This window comes from Cydia splendana, chromosome 5 (assembly GCF_910591565.1).
Source record: "Cydia splendana chromosome 5, ilCydSple1.2, whole genome shotgun sequence".
Taxonomy (NCBI): Eukaryota; Metazoa; Arthropoda; class Insecta; order Lepidoptera; family Tortricidae; genus Cydia; species Cydia splendana.
The window spans coordinates 23362712-23370480 of NC_085964.1; positions in this window are offsets into that span (position 1 = coordinate 23362712).

The window sequence follows — 7769 nt, forward strand, 5'->3', positions numbered from 1 at the left end:
TTAAGGCTGAGAAATATTGCAGTCACAAAGTAGTTGCAATGTTTCGACTTTGTGTCGACTCTGTGTTGACACATGACACGCGCTGTCAAAAGTAATAACAAAGTTACTGGTATGTTACTGGATTTGCAAAATGGCTCCTTGTGTTGATTTGTTTTCAGATATTCTCAAAGTGTAAAAATGCCGTGGTCAGAGATGGGCATTAATCGATTAACTGTTTATTCGACTAATTAATGGAATAAAAAAAGTTAATTCTCAAATTTTAATCGCGATTAGTTTAGTCGACCTAACATAGATTGAAATTGAATTAATCTGAATATTAATCGAATAAATTATCGATTAAATCTCGATTGAAAGTTGACAGGGGGCCATTTTTGTACGTAAAAATAATAGAAATGTCTTGCATGCAGATGGTAGCAAAACACTTTGTCATAAAAGTCGAGATGGGTGTCGATATATAGGTTTTAGGGAGTGCCGATTTCGAAAATAATGACCATTTTGGAATCCGAAATGGCGGCCATGCACTGTGTCATAAAAGTCGTCATGGATGTCGTTTTATACGTTTTAGGGGGCCCCAATTTTGAAAATGATGACCATTTTGGAATCCAAAATGGCGGCCATGCACTATGCCATAAAAGTCGTCATGGGTGTCGTTTTATAGGTTTTAGGGTGCGCAGATTTCGAAAATGATGACCATTTTGGATTCCAAGATGGCGGCCATGCACTATGTCATAAAAGTCGTCATGGATGTCGTTTTATAGGTTTTAGGGGGCCCGATTTAGAAAATGATGACCATTTTGAAATCCAAAATGGCGGCCATGCACTATGTTATAAAAGTCGTCATGGGTGTCGTTTTATAGGTTTTGGGGGGCGCAGATTTAGAAAATGATAACCATTTTGGATTCCAAAATGGCGGCCATGCACTATGTCATAAAAGTCGTCATGGGTGTCGTTTTATAGGTTTTAGGGGGCGCAGATTTCGAAAATGATGACCATTTTGGAATCCAAAATGGCGGCCATGCACTATGTCATAAAAGTCGTCATGTATGTCGTTTTATAGGTTTTAGGGGGCCGCGCTTTCGAAAATGATGACCATTTTGGAATCCAAAATGGCGGCCATGCACTATGTCATAAAAGTCGTCATGGGTGTCGTTTTATAGGTTTTGGGGGGCGCAGATTTCGAAAATGATAACATTTTCAATTTAAAAACGGCGGCAATGCACTATGTCATAAAAGTCGTCATGGATATCGTTTTATAGGTTTTAGGGGGCGCAGATTTCGAAAATGATGACTATTTTGGATTCCAAGATGGCGGCCATGCACTATGTCATAAAAGTCGTCATGGATGTCGTTTTATAGGTTTTAGGGGGCGCAGATTTCGAAAATGATAACATTTTCAATTTCAAAATGGCGGCAATGCACTATGTCATAAAAGTCGTCATGGATATCGTTTTATAGGTTTTAGGGGGCGCAAATTTCGAAAATGATGACTATTTTGGATTCCACTTTTATGACAAAATACGTAGCCGCCATCTTGGATTATAAAATGATCATCGTTTTCGAATTCTGCACTCCCTAAAACCTAATAATTGACATCCGTGACGACGCAAGTTATCTTTATTTTCAGATCTAACAAATTGCTACAGAGTACAAAGGACAAAAAAGAAGCGAGGAGGTAATGAAACAAGCAAAAATACAGATGATTCCTCGACGCAATTGGGTGATTCTTAAATTGTGTCCAGATTTTTTTTGTCATGAAAGTTTTTATTTTTCACATATTACTCTCACAAGTTCCGTGACATTTCGACCTTGTAATTTTTTAAGTAAATGTTTTTGTTTATCTATGAGGATCTCACTAGAATAGTATAATCAAGGTAGGTATGTTTATATTTGATGAATGAAATAGTAACGCAAAAAAAAAAATATATTTGTGTCTTATATTCCTGCCGAAGACTTTTATTTTACCTTTTCCTTCTACACAAGTTTGGCCAAGTAATAAGAATTTAGGGCTCTCAATTTTATTTTGACTTCTACAACAGTAAAGCTACGAGGCCATGTTTGGTATCGTTTTCGTATAAATTCGCAGTACCAAATTTAGTTAAGGTATCACATTGACACCATTCCGAAGTAAGAACATATAAACTTATTAAAATACTTTCTTTTAAACTCCTCTTCACGCTTAAACTGCTGAACAGTTTTAATTTAAATTTGGTACACATATATTTTGAGTCCCGAGACAGGATATAATAAGTTATCTCAAAAATCATCCTTTAAAGGTGTGAAATGAGGTGTAGGGGGGAATTCAGAATTGACTTCTTGAAGTTAATACTGTTTAAGTTTAGGTTTGAAGTCATGTTTTTTCATAATTTTTAACTAAATCAAAGATGTAGACCATCCCAAATTTCATATAAATCGGTTCAGCGGTTATTGATTTCCCGTACAAATTTCCACGCCACTTTTCACACCTTCAAAAGATGATTTTGGTTATAAGATCTATCCTATGTCCTGTTCCGGGACGCAAACTATTTCTATACCAAATTTCAACGAAATCGGTTCAGCGGTTAAGCGTCAAGAAGAGTTTCAAAAAAACCGGCCAAGTGCGAGTCGGACTCGCGTATTAAGGGTTCCGTACATTAAGTCCGACTCGCGTTTGACTGCACATTTCTAATAGGTTTTCCTGTCATCTATAGGTAAAGAACTATTTTGTGTATTCAGACGGACATACATACAGACGCACGAGTGATCCTATAAGGGTTCCGTTTTTTCCTTTTGAGGTACGGAACCCTAAAAAGATTTATTTTTATTTTGTGGAATGGTGTCAATGTGATATCTTAAATGGATTCAGCACCCCAGATTTATACGAAAACGATACCAAACACGGCCTAGCACCTTCACTGATATAGATATATCAAGATAAAATTGAGAGCCCTAAATAAACTTTCAAGAGCGGATATCTCAAAAACTATTCAACATATCGAAAAAATTGATTTAATAAACTTGTAACAAATTAAATTAACTTTCATTTTGTATAAGTGGCCATGTCGCTGAGATGCATAGTTTCCGAGATATAATCGAAAAACGGGAAAATGGGACCTTCAAAGCCCCCTCTCTCCCCCCCGCTCAAGGGCTACGGCCGGGGACTTTTGATATTTTCACCTCCTAACTTGTCAAACCGAGTTACGGAGTCAAAAATTGTGTTCCGAGCATTTCCCTCTACAACTTTTGGAGCATTCGTTGCCTGACCTAAGTAGCTTATTGAATTTCTTTAAAAACTTTTCTGTAAAAGGTTGACGGGTGTTGGGTGTTTATATGGTTTCGGTCGATTATTATCATTTGCATTGCCCATGATGACTTACTAGAATTACGAGCACACGAGACACTAATAGTAGTTTGACAAACCTTGGTTTTCAAGAGGTATTTTATATTGACATTTGCTGTCACAAATTTGCTGTCAGATTTAGTCGCAAACCGCACGCAAAGTGCACACAAATGTGTCGACACCTTGTTACGGAAAAGTGTAGACACGGCGACGACACTTTGTTTCGAAACAATTCTAGACACATTGTGTGGACTCTGTTACGACACATCTGACATTTAGTTACCACTTTGTGATTCTGCGACTGGAATGGTTATATGGGAAGGACATATTAGATCCTTTTACGATGTGTAGTTTCTACAGGTGCCAGGTGCCAGAGCCTATTAAGGCTGAATTTATATTTTGGATCTCATGGCACTTTCTTTATGTCAAGTTCTTAGGGTGCTATAGTTATTGGCCACTCTTAACAATAAAACTTCATGTGGCTTGTTTCTTTCTGATTTATGGACAATTACTATGTATATAGTGGCTAATAACTATAATAGTCACCCTACCTAGTTGAGCATCGAATAATATTGGTGTTATATTTGTTGTACTTATATGTATAAACTGTGTATAAACTGTGTTTTTAAATTCCATATACTAAAATGACAATTCGATTGGCTATTTACTACTTACCATGGTATAATAATATACTCCGCCTGGTACTCCATTCCCGTCTTTTCTAGGTCACCTAACTGACACAAGCCTACGTCATCATGCGACAGCCCTATATGATAATATGCGATAGCGCTATATATAGCGGCCATCTTATTGTGACGTAGGCCTGTGTCACTCTGGGAATAGACCATGTTTTATTAGACTATGCTACTTACTACCCAACCTAGCGTTTAGTAGATGTAAGGTACGGTCTAGAAATTTAATTTCAGTATCATTTAATTTCGTACCTTGTCACAGTGACAATAAAATGAGGTCTCTAGCGACTTTGATATCGATTGTCACTATGACAAGGTATAAAATGGTACATAAATTAAATTCTTTTACTGTACCAATATGACAGACTGGTTGGATAAACAGATTGATTGAATTGAAATCAATGTCTTATTGAATTGAATTTGTTGGAATTGATTGAATATAAATGTCATTTTTGTACAGTCGACGTCAAAGATATGTTTACATTTTTCGCCTTATTACAAAGGAGTAAGGTGCAAAAGTGTAAACATATTTTCGACGTCGACTGTACCTGTTATATATAAAAACAAGGCTATAAATGTCTAGATGATCGACAGATAAATAGGTTGGTAAAACATTTTACATATTATCATAAAATATAAATATTGCTTAAATAAGCCGGTGCATTATAGTCAGAATAATATTTTTACAAGATTTTTACCAATTTCATCCTCTAAGGGGCCAAATATTTTTGGAGATATTTAAACATGTTTTCTTGACAGTTTTACACTTATGTACTTATTTGCGAATGTATACTTTTTTAATGGCAGGAGTACTTAATCTGAATCTCGTATAGGTATTTACAGAATCAGAAAGATTAAATACCTGAACTAAATTTTGGGAGATATATTTCATGGTGGTTCATGACACAAATTGTAAACGTTTTATGCATTGAAGTCACATTTTATTTCTGTTAAATTTTTATGTAAAACATACCTATACAACTTCCTAAATTAGGAATACAGGGTGACTTCAAATTGGTAATACAAAACACTTGATTGGGACTCAGTTAATGCCCAATAGTATACTACAGTAACTCAGTTGTTAAAATTTGCTGTAAGTATTTAATTATCGCTAATTTTCTAATAAAACTAATAATTAAAGTCCCGAAGTGTGGTTACCCCACATTAAATACCTAAATGTCATACCTGTCAGTCGATTTTATCAATGTAATGCCGGCTACATACGTAACGATAAATCGTTGCGATAAAACTGTGCAGTCCGACTGTGCAGATAAATCGAACCGTGTGTATGACAAATCGTTACGATAAATCGTTGATCGGTGGCAGTTGCAAATTATATCAGAAAAATCGTTGTCGAAGCGAACTGCACAGTTTTATCGTTGCGTGTGGATGGCGACCGTTCATTTCGGCAGTACTTCACGTCGCTCGCTTGTGTGCGCACGTGGGTTACCTATTATTCAAGTAAGTAAAGTAATGAAAAAAATAAACTTTAGAATTTGGAAAGTAAAGAAAGTGAATTAAATTAACATTTATTATGTATGTAAATATATATACTGTTACTGTCTATCCTTCGGGGCCCCCTGAGGAACGGGGCCCTGTGTGCACGGGCCCCGTGTGCCCTTATGGTCAAGACAGTACTGCATTTAGTGCCAGTGACCCGATAGTAGGGTTCTCTGTTCGTAGTCGCTGTTTTTACAAACTTTTATTTAGTTTCACCTGACTGTTGTCTGTCTGTTTGTCGGTCTGTAATCAAATCTAGCAAGTTAAATTTGATCCACTTCTCGGTTTCCGATTGAGCTGTTTTTTTTTGTATTTGCATTGTATTTGTAATTTGCATGTATAAATCGGATGACAATCCAATATTATGGCACCATTGAGCTGATCTGAGGATGGAGACAGGAGGTGACCATAGGAACTCTGTGATGAAACAACGCAACCTAATAGTGTTAGGGGTTTTTATAATTGTCTTGATGAGTATTAGTTGTCTGTTGTAAGAAAAGTACAGTCAGCAATAAAAGCTTGTACCAAAAATGAAATTTTTGGCAAAAACTTATTTATGTACTTACTTACGGGATTTTTCATGTTTTCCTACGCTCATACTATAATTGTATTTAATCGTATGGCTTTACCTACATTATACATCTGTATAATAGAGAAATCATAAATCTAACTCCAAAGCAGTGCCATTGTGGATGACATGTTGTTTCTGATGAGCTTTGCGGAGAACTGACGATCGGCTCCGATATCGGAGGCGTGTGGAGGCACTAGGAACGTTCGATTTATCGCACAGTCGGACTGCACAGTTTTATCGCAACGATTTATCGTTACGTATGTAGCCGGCATAAGTTGAGTGACACTCGTGTAACTAAAGGCCAGTACAGACGGGCGGGGGAATTATGGTGACAACCGCTCTATGTAAATTAAATGCCCCTAAACGCGCAAACTATCGTCACAAATTAGTATTATTGCGTCCGCACCTCCATTTTATCGGTCATAATCTTACAATTACTAATCTAAACACGTTTACTTCATAAATACTGTGACAGGTGATTGATAACCAAAGAGGAAAGTGTTCATTTGAAATTATTTAACCTTCTTTGTTAATCATTATGTTAGGATAACCATGGAAAGCCTAAAAAAATGGGATAAATAAAATAATTATAAAAAAATACTTGTGATTATTTTAAAAGCATGAGACTTAATTGAGGGGCTTAATTTAGGGAAGATGTGTGTAAAACATTGATTTTGTATTACCAATTTGAAGTCACCCTGTATACGATTTGAAATTCTATTTTTGACCAAAGGTGTACCTATCTATTTATTATGTTGATGTTGTAATGATGTTAGATCGTAAAACTTTTGTTAATATATGGTAGATATGAAAATATAGGAACTATAAACAATTATGTTTTATTATTACACCAACCTGGTTATATATAATTATACACATCGGTAACTCGTGGCGTTTAGGTAGCACTTAAAAGATTAGTTTAATTAATTCCTTTTTTTTGTGGTTTATTTTTCTCGACTCGTATAGGAAGAACATTGTCACATCACTAGTCTGTTAGAAACTGTCAAGTGCCACGAGTTACCGATGTGTGCTCATCACTAATCTTTTAAGTGCTACCTAAATGCCACGAGTTACCGATGTGTATATATAAATATACACGCTCGTAGATTTCACGGTTCTCTGCCTATAGAGAGGTAGAGAACCGTGAATACGCTTTTGTATATTTGAGTGATGGAGAGGCAGATAACAAAATTTAAATTTTAGCTGCTCTTCTTGCAGTCCTGAATAAAAAGAGGCAGTCATAACTGGAGCAAGATGGCATTAATGGCTCCTCTACAGGGTGGCTCAGCGCTGGACCAGCGAGTTGGCCACCATGCGATGGTTATGGCTCCTCTACACGATGGCCTAGCGCTGGACCAGCGAGATAGCTATGCGATGGTTGAGAGCACCCACTATGGAATGGGCCACTTGTAGATATACGTATACGCACCATCGCTGGCCCACTAAGTACCTTTGATTTGCGGACGAAAACCCGAGACTGTAGTCATTCCATCGCCAACCCGCCGCGCCATAGGCCATCCGACACCACTACCCTCTCTACACGCCCATCTTATATATAATAGTGGGCCAGTATGATGGCGCTTTGTGTAGAGGAGCCAAAACATAGTAATTTGGCATAGAACAGTTGGTCTGTGGTAACACTGACAATTAACTAACTAAAAAAATATATCAATATTTTTTTTTCACTCTT